Source organism: Neomonachus schauinslandi, chromosome 1, assembly GCF_002201575.2.
Source record: "Neomonachus schauinslandi chromosome 1, ASM220157v2, whole genome shotgun sequence".
Taxonomy (NCBI): domain Eukaryota; kingdom Metazoa; phylum Chordata; class Mammalia; order Carnivora; family Phocidae; genus Neomonachus; species Neomonachus schauinslandi.
The window spans coordinates 143577398-143593614 of record NC_058403.1 but is presented as its reverse complement, the minus strand read 5'-3'; the positions used below and the strand labels follow the sequence as shown (position 1 = coordinate 143593614).

Here is a 16217-nt window from a genome sequence, read left to right as displayed (position 1 = left end):
ACTGATTCTGGGAAGACCCTTCTATGGCTTCACGTGTTGTCAATTTAGGCTGCTGTTAATGTCTGTTGAGAAACTTGAGTGGATGATTTCACTGTGGAGGCAGAGGGAATCCGATTTACTGTTCATGGGAGACTAGTTGTCGTCAGTGGTCCTTAAATAAAACATAGACCCCAAATTGATGAAATATCCTGCAGGGAACTTCAGCATTCCAAGTATAGAAATGTTCTCAGGTAATTTGGTATCTAAGTTATGAATTCTTTTTTCCTCAGGATTCGGTAGGAGGTCTTAGATCAGATTTTCATGGATTATTCGGAGGATTTCCTAGCATTAGAATACGGGAAATAATTGCAAAGTAAATTTATTCATGGCAATAAGTATTTGTTGAAATCAATGCTCAAAGGACTACCCCTTTTATATCATTAATTCTAATTTAAGTACGGTACCCGATTGGAGTGTTTTTCCACATTCTATGCATCCGGTAGAAAGACCCACATATGAAACTTCTGGGGCGCCTGGGTGGCTCAGTCAGTTAAGGGTCTTCCTTCGGCTCAGGTCATGATCCCGGGGTCCTGGGATCAAGCCCCACATTGGGCTCCCTGCTTGGCGGGGAGTCTGCTTCTCCGTCTCCCTCTGCCTGCTACTCTATCTACTTGTGTTCTCTCTCTGTCTGTCTGTCAAATAAATAAATAAAATCTTTAAAAAAGAAAAAGAAAGAAAAAAAAAAAAGAAACTTCTGATGATTTTAATCCTATAGCCAGTCAGCTGTCTTGCTCAAGGCCATGGGAAATGCCTTGCTTAGGTATACCTCCCTGTTCTGCCTCCAAGTACGATCTGAACTGATTTCTTCATAATGATCTTGTTCACTGTTAATTTTTTTTTTCTTTTATGAGACCTCTTTTCCTTGACTTGCTTACTACTGTTTTGCTCTCACCCCTTTTGACTTCCCCACGCAGAATCTGGGTTTACCATAGGTAGGGCCCTATTTCTAAAGCTTTTTTCTCTTTGCCTTGCTTTGTTTTCTAGGAATTATGGTAGGAGTCCTGGACATTTCATCAGTATTTTATAAACTCCTAGGCAGGGCAGTTAAAATTTTTCTTTTTATATGTATCTTTTTACTTTTTTTATAAAACAGAAGGGCCTAAAATAAAAAGGACAGATCTCCCAACATGGTAGTGTATGCTCATTAGAGATAATTGCACTTGACAGTTCTTGTACATCATTCAAGTAGATTTAGGCATGTGTTAGGATGTATGTATATGTGTGTTTGTGTTTTTTACACGGATGGGATCTTTTCATGCATACAGTCCCTCCCCCCCCCTTTTAAAAGGTACTTTGGAAGTCTTATTAGATATATGGGATCTAATAATGGATGTCTGCTTTATTTAAGTCCTCTACTGACAGACATTTAGGTTGTTAGACATAATGCTATAGTGAACATCTTTGTATATATATCTTTTTGTGCCTCTAGGTGTACATAGAAAGTTATATCATTGGACTTGTAGGTCACAGACTCTGTGTCTGCTATATTTTCCTAGACATTGCTAAATTGTCTTCTAAAAAAAATTCTCCTAATTTGTTCTGCTACCAATTTTGTGTGTAAAGATGCATTTCCCCCTCTAACTGTGGCTCTTCTAATGTTTTAGCTTTTGATAGTCTTGTGGATAAAAAATTAATCCCCCGTGATTTTCATTTTCACTTCTAAAGTCATGAGAGGGGTTGAGTATGTTTTCAAATGTTGATCGCCACATGTATTTCTTTGATGTGATCGGCCAATTTTTTTTTTTTTTTTTTTTTTTTTTTTTTTTTGGGGGGGAGAAGGAGAGAAAAGGAGGATGGGGGGGGGGGGGGTGAGAGGGAGAAGCAGACTCCCCGCCGAGCAGGGAGCCCGATGCGGGACTCGATCCCGGGACTCCGGGATCATGACCTGAGCCGAAGGCAGTCGCTTAACCAACTGAGCCACCCAGGCGCCCTGATCGGCCAATTTTTATCCTTCATCCTTTTATCCTTTTTCTGTTGAGTTCTTTTTTTCTCCTTGATTTGCACTTAGCTATATGTGAATTGAGCATATTTGTCCTTTGCCTGTTATTTGTATTATAGATGTTTTCTCCTGGTAGGTCACCTGTATTTTGACTTGGGGTACATTTTTTGCTATGTAGGATATTTAATTTTTGCTGTCAGATTTATGAATATTTTCATTTTTGGCTTTTGGTATTACATCATGCTTAACAAAGGCTTCTTTGTTCTAAAATAATGAGATTTCCAGTGTTTTCCTCCAGTGAATATATAGTTTAATTATTGTGTTTCAATCATTGGTTCATCTGGAATTTATTTTGGATGTAAGAATTGAGGTCAGGAAACCAACTTGAAGTGCACTGATGTTTTAATGAATCACTGGAGACTGGGAAAGGTAAGGACCTCTTCATGGTAGTAAGAAATTTATTTATTTGACAGAGAGAGACACAGCGAGAGAGGGAACACAAGCAGGGGGAGTGGGAGAGGGAGAAGCAGGCTTCCCGCGGAGCAGGGAGCCCGACGCGGGGCTCGATCCCAGGACCCTGGGATCAAGACCTGAGCTGAAGGCAGACGCTTAACGACTGAGCCACCCAGGCGCCCCAATAAATAAAATCTTTTTAAAAAAAAAGATTTCTAGACTCATTCCCAGATTAAAAAAAAAAAAGTACTGGTTTTTGAAACCTAAGTGTCTGGCTACCTAGTCAAGCCCTTGTGGTTTCCATGTGGGGAAGCACCAGCTGGGAGGGTGGTGGAGCCAAGGCTCGAGCTCAGGTCTCTGGTTTCCTGCTCTTAACCTCACACATATCAGCCAGGGCTGCCCTCTTTCCCTCCATGGGTGATGAGGCCCCTTTCGGACAGTTTCTGCTTCTAGATGGACAGACCCTGCCAAAGACCGAGAATCCCCTTTTCTTGACGTCACTTAGGTTTATCCTGTGGCCTTTAGTTGTTATTCGAGGTGCAGCTGCAAGGGTGTGAGGTGGGTCTTCTAGGAAGACTGGAACCCTGACTTTCTCTGAAAACACAAACAACAAAACAAAACATCTTATTTTTAATGCAGTATAAAAATTCAGGCAGCATAAAGCCCTGACTGGAAAAGGGTTAAGAGAGAGCTGTAGCGAACTGTCCTTGTGAGAATTTACTAGTGCATGACTTTGAAGTATCGAATGTAGGAGTGGGTGTCTAGCTTTTATCAAGTAGGTGGTGTTTAGTAACCCTTAGGATGGGGGCACAGTGGTGTTCTGGGGACCACGATAAGCACTGCGAAAGGAACCGTCTGTTGACAGAGCAATGGCGTTTAATACCTTCTATGTGAGTGGCCATCACTCAGGATCACGCTACCTTACACAGAGGTCCTGTCTCCATGTTGACAAATTAGAAAGCTGAGGCCAGTGGAACCTCAATGATAGGCTCAGTGTCACGTAGCCATTAAGTCAGTGGATGGGAACGAGAGCCTGAATTGCTAAACATGCCCCCTCCCCCTCATCCCTCCTCTTGGTTTCCTGGCAAGGAGCTGTGGGAAGGTTCGGGATGGTATTCCCCTGCCATGAACTTTATATTTTATAATATAGAGGGGACAGCTCTGAAAAGGACACCTGTAATGTTTATGTACTCAAGGGACCCCTTCTCTGGTCTTTTAATAGATTCTGATTCCAGAACTCTTCAGTGAGTTGGCTTGAAAGTAACATTGGCCTTTTGCACTAATTTTTTTGTGATGTAAGCTCATAATGGTGAACACTTTTGGCAAGTTCCCATGAACCTTGAATGGAAAGTGTCTTCTGATGGAGTACATGCATGTTTCAGCTCAGGACATTCTAGTTTAGAAGAAATATTGTGGAGTACACAGAGAGAGGTCCTACATTTAAATACCCGCTGTGCTGATGATGTGTCAAGCAGAACTGCTCAGGTCACTTGTATTCTTTCTGATCCTCTGTCCTCATCTTTGAATGGTAACATCTGTCTCCTGAGGTGGTCCTAAGGCGCAAGAAAGGGAATGTAGGCGAAGACCAGTTGCCCACAGGAAGCACTCCAAGGAGTTAGGGGCTCAGTAGCTTGTGCTGATGTTTAGTAAGCCTGCTGCCTGGAAGTCCAGCATCTCAGCTGTTCTTAGTGCTTGGACCAAACCCTCAAGGAAAACAAGTATGCTGTTTCATCCCTTTGTGATTATGTGTCTGTTTTCACATAGGCCCTGTGATTTGCAAATAGCCATATCAGAGAACTCAGGGTCATTCAGAATCTGTGGAAGTCCATATTTGGGGGTAGGGAGTTGGAGACACTTAATGAATAATGCTGTTTTCAAGTGACTTTGACCTGTGGGAAAGTGGGATAGTGAGGACAGTAGCCAAGTGATTAGAAAGCATTGAAGGACATTCAGATTTTGAAGATTTTAGTTTCTTTGGCTTTAATTGTGACCGAGTGAGAGAATTTTTTAAAGATTAAGCTTGATGGAAACACAGTTGTTTTCAATATTTTTTTTGATTTAAAATTTTTTTTTTTTCCTCACCCTGGGGCGCCTGGGTGGCTCAGTTAGTTGGTTAAGCTTCTGCCTTTGGTTCGGGTCATGATCCCAGAGTCCTGGGATGGAGCCCCATGTCGGGCTTCCTGCTCAGCCTCTGCCCCTCCCCCTGCTTGTGCTGTCTCTCTCAAATAAATAAATAAAATGTTAAAAAAAAAATTCTTTTTTCCTCATCCAGACATGGAAGCGTGGATTCACTTGAGACGGGCGGGGGTGACATGTGTCCTGAGTGAGGAGTTCACTGGTCTGCTCCGTTAATTGAGCATTAGTACCTTCTCCCCTAACTTTCAACCCTAAAGGATAATGTGTGACATGTGGTAGCATGTATCACTTTTTCAGCCAGTACACTATGGTGAGGTACAGCTTGGTCGTTCAAAAGCTTAATGGAGCTCACAGCTTCTCTTTTTGGCTCAGCTGGCCTCTTTCTGACCGTATCCCATCCCTACCACAAACATAGTCTTGTTATGAATTCACTGCTGACAATTGTGAGCTTCCCCTCATAATGTAAGTAGCATTATTTTTTTTAAATTATGAATATTATCTATACTCAATAGAAAGCATTCAGAAGATAGGGAAATCTAAGAAAGAAAAAATTGCCCCCAATCTCAGTCCCAGACCTAATCTCTGATGATACCATTTGGGTGTACAACCTTCTACACACTTTTTTGTGTGTGGATAAATAGAAAGAGTTACATGACTGCTTTTGTAGGTCCTTCCTTCCTGTCTCTTCACATGCATAGACATCACACAAATTTGTTTTCGTGAGCGGCTTACCTTTCCCGTGAGGATGGACTGTAAGACCAGGCTTTGGCCACAGGCCTATTCTCTGCGTTGGGGTTGTTTTATCTTTAAAAGGACTGTGTGAGTGTTTTGCTGTTTCTTAGAGCATTTCTGGGGTCTACACTGTGTTTTACTTCTGGTCAGCTACCTGCCCTTTAGTCTTGGTCACTTCTTATCCCCTTGTTCCTTGTTCTGCTCTTGTTTAGTTCCAGAGGGGAAGTTGAGGAAATAAAGGTCCATCTTTATTGGTGTATTTACCCATCCAGCGACATGGAAAATGTAGAATTTTTTTTTTAATCTATGGGGAAATTAGGTAAGAAAATGTAGAAATTTGAGGCTTTCGAAGTAGTTAACACTATTCATTGTATTTGAAATCCTTTCTCTGGGTTCTCAGGGCCCCAGGCTTGCCTCCATCTTTGTATTTACTCCTTTGGGCTCTGGAGATCCCATTCCATCTGAATCCTCCCCTTGATCATGTGTCCCCTGAGAGCAAACACTGACTACCCCTTCACTTAGGAAGTCGGTAGGTCCCAGGGAATCTGTCTGTGTCGAGCATTTGAAGACACTGTGGTCAGATCAGATTGGTGTGTGGTTAAGGCTCCTGGTCCTTGCAAGGTAATTCTAAATTAAAATGCAAATTTCAGGGTACAGTCTTTTATGCAGATTTGGTCATGGAGGAATATGATTGTCTAATACAGGATTTTAAATTCATTATAAGCCTTAGGAGGTCTTGGATGAGCAGCAAAAGCTGCTGGGTTTCAAGGAGTGTATATATAAATATTCATGCTGGAAGCTGCCCAAATCACAAGTATTTTTTTTTCCATCCCCAACTCCAACATGAGTTGGCATACCAACTCATGTGAGCCTTTGGTCTGCGGTGTCTGGGAGGTGGATAGCCCCAAGAGTAGGTGGGCCAGCTCTTCTGAAGATAATGCCAGGTAAGGGCCTGCCCATGTTTTTGCACAACCAACAGCTTTCCCCTGACAGCGCACACCTGTCACCTGTGATATAGTTCCTAACTCCCATCCTCTGCTTTTGCCATGACATCTGGTACTCCCTAGTGATCTAGAGGTTCAGCTGGGGTTTGACGGGACGTTGGATAATGAGAAGGGAGACAGGAGAGCGATGGGCTGGCCTGGTAAAGAGGCTGGTGCTGGTAAGAGCATGCCCTGCGGGTGCCTTCTCTCCTAAGGGCAGTGTGCTTTGGGTCAAGAGGCCATACCGGTAAGGGGCCAGAGAACCCGGCCTTGGGGACATTCCAAGACCTTCTCTAGGGAGGCATGGGGGATGTGTGGACTACTTCTGGGGAATTAGGAGACTTGTCTGTTGAGGGGAGGTTTGAGAGGGGAATTCTGACTGAATGTTAAATCCACGGCCCAGTGTGAAGAGTGAGAAGATTTGGAGCCATTGTTCAGGAGTTTCTCCCGGCACTCTAGGTTTCTGAAGGCAGAAGACTGTAACTTCCCTGACTCTCTGCCACCCTGGGGTGTGAGCCAAAGGGCTTTGGCGAGGTGCTTTCATATCTTGGTTAGGGGTCATCACAACAGGAAGCACCTGCTTGCTGAGACGAACCCAATGACAGCTGTAGAATCTGACCCCATGTGGCCACAAGGGACGTCAGATGCCATCGAGTCCAGCATCCCAGCCCCACCTCCTCTCACTATTTGAGCAAAAATGCTACCAAAATATTCAAATAATGAGGTCATATGAGTTGATTCTCCTCAAAACAGTAGACAATTTTAGTCACCCAGAGAAGGCACTGCTGGTAACTCACTGATGAAATGCTAAGAATTTTGGGGGTAATCTGACAAATGACATTGGTTTGGGGCCTCTGAGAACAATTGAGAATAACTCAAAAGTAATAGAGTGATTAGAAAGCGCTAAGAGATTCCAAACTCCTTTTGTTCTACTTGTCTAAAGAACAATAGAGGTAAGAAATAAGTTATGACAAAAGGTAGGTTCTAAAACTGTTCTAACGTGGAGACCTCTAGCCACATGAGGCTTTTTAAATTTAAATTACAGTTGACCCTTGAACAATGCAGGGGTTGGGGTGGTGACCACCCCACTTCCTGCACAGTCAAAAAAATGCACTTACAACTTTTGACTGTCCCCAAACTTAACTACTGATAGCCTGTTGACCAGAAGCCTTATCTTAACATAAACTGTTGACTAACACATATTTTGTAAGTTATGTGTTATATACTGTATTCTTACCATAAAGTAAGCTAGAGAAAAGAAAATGTTAAAATTGTAAGGATGAGAAAATACAGCACTGTACTGTATTTATTGAGAAAAATCTACGTATAAGTGGATCCTGCACAATTCAAACCCATATTGTCAAGGGTCAACTGTAACTGAAATTAAATTTTAAAATTCAGTTCCTCAGTTGCACTTAGCTCAGTAGTCACATCTGGCTGATGGCTGCCATATTGATACAGATACAGAACACTTCCATCATCACAGAAAGTTCTGATGGTTTCTGAGGAGGGAACTTACCAATGTCTAGTCTAATCTCTAATTGTGCTATGGACTTTTTTTTTTAATCTAAAAGGTATGAGTGGTGTCTCCCCCCGCCCCCCAAACTTCTGTCCTTCCTTGCTGTGCTTCCTCTCAGGAGTTCTGGTCTGCTCCATGGCCTTGGCATTAAATATCTTGATCACTCGCTTCTTCGGTCATGTTGTCTGTGCATCAGGAACATCCGTCTTCCTGTGTGAAGGCAGGAGCTCATGTTCTCTTGAGGGCAGATTCTCTACATGCTCCCCCCTCAACTGCAGCTGTTTAAGAACCTCTAGTATGGGCTTCTGTGAGGAGCACAGGAGGGAGGGAAGGTTGTTGATGATATTACCCCTTGGCTCCAACAACCTTCAGTAGAAGCCTACTTCCCAAGACAAGGTCTCGAACTTTGGATGCCCAGCATGTGTCAGGTGCAGTTTCTTTCCCTCTACCTCATGCGCTTAGTGTTCTAGACAAGCAGGTCCCCAGCACACTGTGTATCATCACGCTTCCTTGCCTTTGTTCATGAGGATTCCTCTGCTGGGATGGGTTCCCCGCTTCATTCTTCATGTGGGAAATACCCATGTGGTCCTCAAGGCTGATATGCTTCTGGGATGCCTTCCTGACCTGCCTGGTCAGAGTGGATCTTCTCTCTTCTGTGTTCCTGTTTATACCAACACTCACCTGTAAACACATCCCTTCTCACAAGGGTGTGTGTGTGTGTGTGTGTGTGTGTATGCATGTGCGTGTGCATGCACCCTCATGATTGACAGTGTGTCCTTAAGATCCTGGACTGCAGGGAAGTCATAGCTGTATCTTCATACCTGCCACCATCCTGACATGATGGTGGAGATCAACCACTTAGTGCGTTTTAAATGTCCACCCTACTTCCTCCTTCCTCTCTCCATTAGGGACAGTAGTAGTAGTGGTGGTGGTGGTGTAGGGTTGGATTTGGGTTCTTTAAAAAACTATATCCAAGTTGTCATATTTTCCTAGAATACTATATTTTGTATTAGATCAAATGTTTGAGGATTTTTTTAATGTAAGAGAGCTATTAGTATCTAACAGATGAAAATCAATCCAGAGTAACATTCAAGCTAAATGTATCTTAATTCTTTTAAGAGAGAAGAAAATAACAATCATAAGGAACACATTTTTTGAGAAAAGAAAATAATAAATGGCATCTATCAACACATTTCTATGTGGAAAGTCCTGTGAGAAGAACTTTTCTTGGATTATCTTTTTTTTTTTTTTTAAAGATTTATTTATTTATTAGAAGGGGGTGGGGAGAGGGAGAGAGAATCTCAAGCAGACTCCCTGTTGAGTGCGGGGCCTGATGGAGAGCTCGATCCCATGACCCTGAGATCATGACCTGAGCCAAAATCAAGAGTCAGATGCTCAACTGACTGAGCCATCCAGGCACCCCTCTTGGATTATCTTATGTATTTCTCACAACAGTCCTATGAGGCAGCTACTACTATTACCCCATTTTAATAGGCAAGGACGCTAAGGCACAGAGAAGGTAAGTAATCTACCTGCCCAAGGTCACACAGCTGGCGGATGACTGCCATCTTTTTTTCCAAAAAATTTGAGATCCAATTCACATACCATTAAATTACCTTTTTAAAGTATACAATTCAGTAGTTTTTAGTGTATTTACAAAGATGTGTAACCATCACTACTAATTCATTCCAGACTGTTTTATTACCCCCAAAAGAAAGCCTCTGTTTCCATTAGCAGTCACTCCTCATTGCCCACCCACCCTCTCTCCCCAGCTCCTGGCAACCGCTAACCATTGTCTCTAAGGATTTGCCTATTCTGGACATTCCATGTAAATGGAATCCTATACTACGGCCTTTTATGTCTGGCTTATTTCACTTAGCATATTATTTTCAAGGTTCCTTCATGTTGTAGCTCTAATCAATACTTCATTCCTTTTCATGGATGAATAATATTCCATCATATGGACATGCCAGATTTTTCAATCCATTCATTCATTAATTGATAGATAACTGGCTTGCTTTCACTTTTTGGCTGTTATGAATAATGCTACTATAACACCTGTGTACAAGTTTTTGTGTGAATATCTATTCTCAGTTCTTTGGGGTATATGTCTAAAAATAGAACTGCTAGGTCGTATGGTAACTCCGTTTAACTTTTTGAGAAACAGCCAAACTGTTTTCCAAAGCAGCTGTACCATTTTCTGTTTTCAGTGTATGAAGATTCTGATTTTACTGCATCCTTGTCAATACTATATTGTCTGTCTTTTCTATGATGGCCATCCTAGTGGGTATGAAGTGGTAGCTCACTGTGGTTTTGATTTGCATTTCCTGAATGACTAATGATGTTGAACATCTCTTCATGTACGTACTTCTTGGCCATTTATATATCATTTTTGGAGAAATGTCTATTTAAATTGTTTGTCATTTTTTATTTTTACTTTTTAATTGTTGTGTTAACAGTTTTTTTTAAAGATTATTTGAGAGAGAGAGAGAAAGGGGGGAGGGGCAGAAGGCGAGAGGGAGAGAGAATCTCAAGCAGACTCCCTGCTGAGCACAGAGCACAACTTGGGGCTCGATTGCAAGACCCTAAGATCATGACCTGGGCTGGAATCAATTAACTGAGCCACCCAGGCACCCCAACTGTTCTTTATATGTTCTAGACACTAGACCCTTATCAGATTCAGGATTTTCAAATATTTTCTCCAATTCTATGGCTTTTCTTCACTTTTCTCATCTTTTTTGACATAAGTACAATTTTTTAGAATAAGTAGAGCATCTGGTATTGTGGATGGAGTAAGGAATTGGATTCAGAGGACTTGGTTTCTGGCTCTTTAGGGTATTTACAAGCAATTAACTAGTCTTGGAGTCTCAAGTAACCTAATATCTCTTAGCCTCAGTTTCTACGTCTATAAACTGGGTAAAATAATGGCATCAACCACACAGGGTAGTCTTTAGAATTAAATGACATTAAGCACTTCACAAATATCAGTTCTTTCTATAACATGAACTCATCCAGCTCTGCTATATCTCTGACAGGTAACCCTTGTTGAGCTAGGTTCCACCTGAAGATGGATCATGTGGGAGTAGTTAAGACCCTCCCCTAAAACCAAATTTTAATGACTCTCCCCTGCAAAGGTTTGGTAGACTACTCAAATGATCATATTCCTCATGCATCAGAAAACTCTGGTAGCATCCAGACGTAGCCAGTTTGGCTTTGTTGATATTGTGTGGTCTTGTGGTGAGTGGCTGCTCTTGCTTTCCGTGTGGCCGTGGGGTGGACCTTTTTGGGTTCACAACTAGCCCTGCAGTGCTACCTGTAGGGTGAAGGCTCTCTCCGTGCCCCATGTGTGAATGGAGGCAAGAATCGTTGGTAAGAAGATGGAATTATGGGTTGTGGGTAGGATGAAATGAGATCACATCTGTTGCATGTGTACCATAGTGCCCAATGCTGAGTTAGTTTCCATAAGAGGTGTTGGGTTGATGGGGTGTGGGGGAGAACCCTGCCAAGTGATCACCCTGGGGAATGGTTATTACCAGACTGACCAGGACTGGAAACTGCACATATTGCGAAATGGGCTATTTCTGATAAATGAGTTACTAAAATAATCAGAAGAGAAAACTTTAAAATAATTTAAACAACTAAACATTAAAATTGATGAAAAGTTCAAAAAAATGGGTGGGTGGGGTGGGGTAAGTGTATCATTATGGAACCAATCAGCCACTCAAACCAAAAAACAGGAGAGATCTACATACACGCTTGAGCTCTCTCTCATACACACATATTTACACTCCCAGTGTTTGGAAGGACAAGCAAGCTAGTAACAGTGGTTGCCCCAGGTGAGGTGGGACTGGGGATTTAGGGTTGAAAGAAAGTAGAGATTTAGGTGTACCCTTTTGATACTATTGGAAATTTTCACATTGTACTTTGATTTAATTACATGTATAATTGACGTAGTTGTTCAAATCGTTAAAATTTAAATTTACAAAAAAAAATGGTTTCTTTGGGGCCCCTGGGTGGCTCAGTCATTAAGCGTCTGCCTTCGGCTCAGGTCATGATCCCAGGGTCCTGGGATCGAGCTCTGCATTGGGCTCCCTGCTCGCCGGGAAGCCTACTTCTCCCTCTCCCACTCCCCCTGCTTGTGCTCCCTCTCTCGCTGTGTCTCTCTGTGTCAAATAAATAAATAAAATCTTTAAAAAAAAATTGTTTCTTTAAGTGGAGCCAAGGCTATTTTGCTAAGTGCTGTGCTGTCTTAGGCCCCTCAAGTTTGTCCTTTTATCTTCAGGGAGAAGCTCTTCATGGGGCAGTGACTGATAAACCTGCTGTTCATTATATCCCTCACTTGAAAGTCTTAAAACCAAAGGCCTTGAATATTCAATAATTCCAAATTCCTGCCAATTTAGATTAGGCTTCCATTCTTGTTACTCAGAATTGATTTTACTTGATATGGGTTGAAGTGTTTAAACTTTAATGCTCTTTGGGGCAAGTGTTCCTTTCTCCCCTTTTATTTGAATTAGAATTTAATGATGAACGTGGAGTTGCCTCTAACTCAGCCGAAGCCTTCGGTGTTGGGGCAGTTGGCTGAGTAGTAGAGTTAGCTCTTGTCCTGTGTCCTGTGAGCAGAGCTTCTCCATTTGCAGATGGCAGTGAGGTAAATGCTACTGGACATGGAACCCCTTAATGCTCCCTACCTGAAAACATTTTTAGAAATCACAGGGGTCTTGGGGCGCCTGGGTGGCTTAGTCAGTTAAGCATCTGCCTTCGCTTCAGGTCATGATCCTGGGGTTCTGGGATTGAGCCCTACATCAGGCTCCTTGCTCAGCGGGGAGTCTGCTTCTGCCCCTACCTCCGCCCCTCCCCCTGCTCGTGGGCGCACTCTCTCTCTCCCTCCATCTCAAATAATTTCTTAAAAAAAAAAAAAGAAATCACAAGGGTCTCAAAAAACTCATACAGCTCACTGTATAGTATACTAGCCTGATTTAATATTTTAGAAGTACTTTATTATCTTTCCCCAAATTGTTGGGTAAAAAGCAAGATGAATTGGATCTCCCAGTGAGACCCTGAGGAATAAAGTGCCTCAAGTTGAAAAGCAAAGTGTCTTGGGCTACTACTATCTGTTTTCCTAAGTAGCAAGTCTTTAGGGGGAATAGAATATGTAGGGTTGGGGCACGCCTGAGTGGCTCAGTCATTAAGCGTCTGCCTTCGGCTCAGGTCATGATCCCAGGGTCCTGGGATCGAGCTCCGCATTGGGCTCCCTGCTCAGCGGGAAGCCTGCTTCTCCCTCTCCCACTCCCCATGCTTGTGTTTCCTCTCTCGCTGTCTCTGTCAAATAAATAAATAAAATCTTAAAAAAAAAGAATGCAGTTTAAGCTTGATAAACTCTCAGTAAGTAAAGTTGGACAAGCTCATCTGAGGATTTACTCTTCCCTTGGCTCTATCTTCCCGTTTTCTGCTGTTGGGCAATTTTACTTCCATGTTACATTAAGCTCAGAGCCATTTTTCTTCTAGAGTTTTTCACAGATAATTACCTTTTGGGTACTTAAAACTAAGTGTAAAACATCACCCTCCTAAACACACCATCAAATTAAGTAAATAAAACACAATTTAAGAACAGCTTTTATTAAAACGATAAAATTTGGGGATTTTTTTATTGTCTTAATAAAGTGTAACAATTTTGCATACCTTCTCAAGCATAATTTTAAAATTAGGCTGCCTGCCTTGCCCAAAAGGCAAGTATTAGTGCTGCCCAGGATGATGATCTTAGGTCAAGGGGACCTTTAGATTAAAAAAAAAAAAATGCTGTTTTGATTCAGTTGAACTAATTCCACCATTTATCTGTACTTAAATAGGGCTTTGTTCTAGAATAAATAATTTAGTTGCTGTTTTCTGCCTAGAATATTGGTGGATGATTTTATATAGATAGGCTTCTGTGGGAAGTTTTAATTTAAGGCAAGATAGACAACTATTAGTCTGAGGACATTCCTGCACTGGACTTCATTGTAGACACTATGAAGGAGCACATCAAGGAACAGGGGATCCAGGTATACGGTTGGGGTCAGCTGTTGAGAGCGGGGTTGTTTGATCCCTCTTTTGCTGACACTGGGAGAGAGGTTTAGAAGGAGGTCAGTTTGGAAGGAGTATTCAGCAAATACTGAATGCTTACATTATCACGAGGGTATGGTAGTGGGCCATGGAGAGTAGCCACATGAAACTTACATTTTCCTGGGGAAGACCATCAACAAGCAGATATGTGCTATGTATGCCTGGTAGTGCTCGGTTCCAAGAAGAAAAATAAAGCAAGGTCAGAGACTAGAAAATAGTGAGGATTTTAAGCTATTTCTACTCAAAAATCTACATGTATACTGCATTCTTAAAAATGGCAATATCCTAAAAGACCAAGAGGGCTGTGGAAATCTTGCAATGTGGCCCTAAACTAGATCTGATTTTTGTATTGACAAAACTAGAACATGGACAGTGGATTAGATAAAGGTAGTTGATAACTATATTATGATTATGTAAGAAAATATCCTTGTTTTTAGGGAAGACATACCGAAGTAGTTAATACTTAAGGGTAAAAAGGCCATGATGTATGTAACTTACTCTCATGTGGTTTAGGAAAAAGTTATATTTATATTTATATATAATAAATATAGTTATATTTAATTATATTTATATATAATAATTATATGTGTGTGTATAGGGGGGAAAGGAGAGAAGAGAGGGTACAAATGACAAATGGTATAAAATGTTAATAATTGGAAAAACTTTCTAGAAGTCATATACATATTAGTATGAATTTTAAGGAAAGTGATTATTCACTTGCTATTATTTAGTTGAGATTCACCACCGAAGAACTCCGTGGTTTTCTGAGCGTTAAAGAGAATTTGGGTAAAGGAAGCATTCTAGGGTCACTGCAGTCAGACCTTGGGGAGTAGGGAGGATGATGTGTCATGGAAGACAGATTTGGAAAGGAACGTTGGGGTAAGCCACTGATAAACTAGGTGAAGGTTGGCCTTTATGGGTGGGCAACCTCTGTAGCCCATTTGGTACGCTGTCTTTGGTATTTACCTTTTTTTAAAAAAACAACTTTATTGAGATAGAATTCACATATGATGAAAGAAGGTTGTGGATGACCAATAATAATTTATATAAATACAATATATAAAATTATGCCAGTAGCTATCAAAATTAATCAAAATGCTAGGCACAGTGGTTAGTACTTTAGTAGACATCACTTCATTTAATCTTTACAAGATTCTTACAAGATACATCCTACTTTCCTAATAGAGAGTAAGGATAATAAAAGCCTAAGAGGTTATATGTTGTATACCTGGTAAGGGGCTGAATTTTGAACGCAGGTCACTGATACTGTGCAGTCGATGGACTGGGCTGCCTTCCATGTCTGTGACCCCCCCCGATGTAGGGGGTTGTGCAGGCTGAGTGAGCAGACTCTTTGTCTCCAGTACCTTAGAACAGCATATGGGGTACTTTCTGGAATGTGCAAGAAGTCAAATGATACTATTCAGCTCAAGAGGAGAAGAAAGATTTTGTAAGTAATAGATCTTTAATAGATCTTTAACATAGGAAATGAAAATATTTGGGAAGTTGAGTGTTTTAGGGTTAATGTCCATAGGGACAGTTCTGGGCTGGATAAACTATCCCATCTATCCACCATACCTGCCCATCCACCCACCCACGTGAGCTGTGTTATCAAGCTGGCTGTCTAACCCTGACTTGGCAATTTTTGGGGTCTGCCAGGCACCAGAATCCCCACCCTTTCTTGCTACAAATTTAGTGATTCTATCTCTCTTCTACAAACTTTACCCCCATCATCATCTTCTCTTAGCCGATTTTATAGCCCTCCACAGACTCCTTGATACCTACTCCTGACAACCTAGAGAGATTATCAAGAAGCCCTGCTAGGGGTGCGCCTGGGTGGCTCAGTCGTTGGCATCTGCCTTCGGCTCAGGTCATGGTCCTAGGGTCCTGGGATCGAGCCCCGCGTCGGGCTCCCTGCTCCGCGGGAAGCCTGCTTCTCCCTCTCCCACTCCCCCTGCTTGGGTTCCCTTTCTCGCTGTCTCTCTGTCAAATAAATAAATAAAATCTTAAAAAAAAAAAAAGAAAAAAAGCCCTGCTAGGGTTAGGATCCAGGGACACTGTCATCGGAATCCTGAGTTCCATTAGTAGGTTGGCACTGCCTTCAGGATCTTCATTCCCCTTGGATCCTCCTTGGTGGGGTCAGCAGCTGGAAAGACTGCCTATGTGTGATACCTGTCTTTAGGGTAGCTACTTTTCATTCATCTACTTGGTGCCTTATCTCCTTAAACTCTTCTTTTGGTCCTCCTTAAGCCCTGCTACTTGCCAGATCTGCATACATCTTTGGATTCAAAAGCTCTTGTGTACTAGACAGTACGCATTT

The 16217-nt window shown here is 41.9% G+C and overlaps 1 protein-coding gene across 2 annotated transcripts in view; it reads left to right on the top strand.

Moving 5' to 3' along the window:
- Positions 1 to 16217, top strand: part of OSBPL10 (oxysterol binding protein like 10) — a 312463-nt gene that overhangs the window by 108691 nt on the left and 187555 nt on the right. The gene's annotated exons all lie outside the window — the stretch shown is intronic.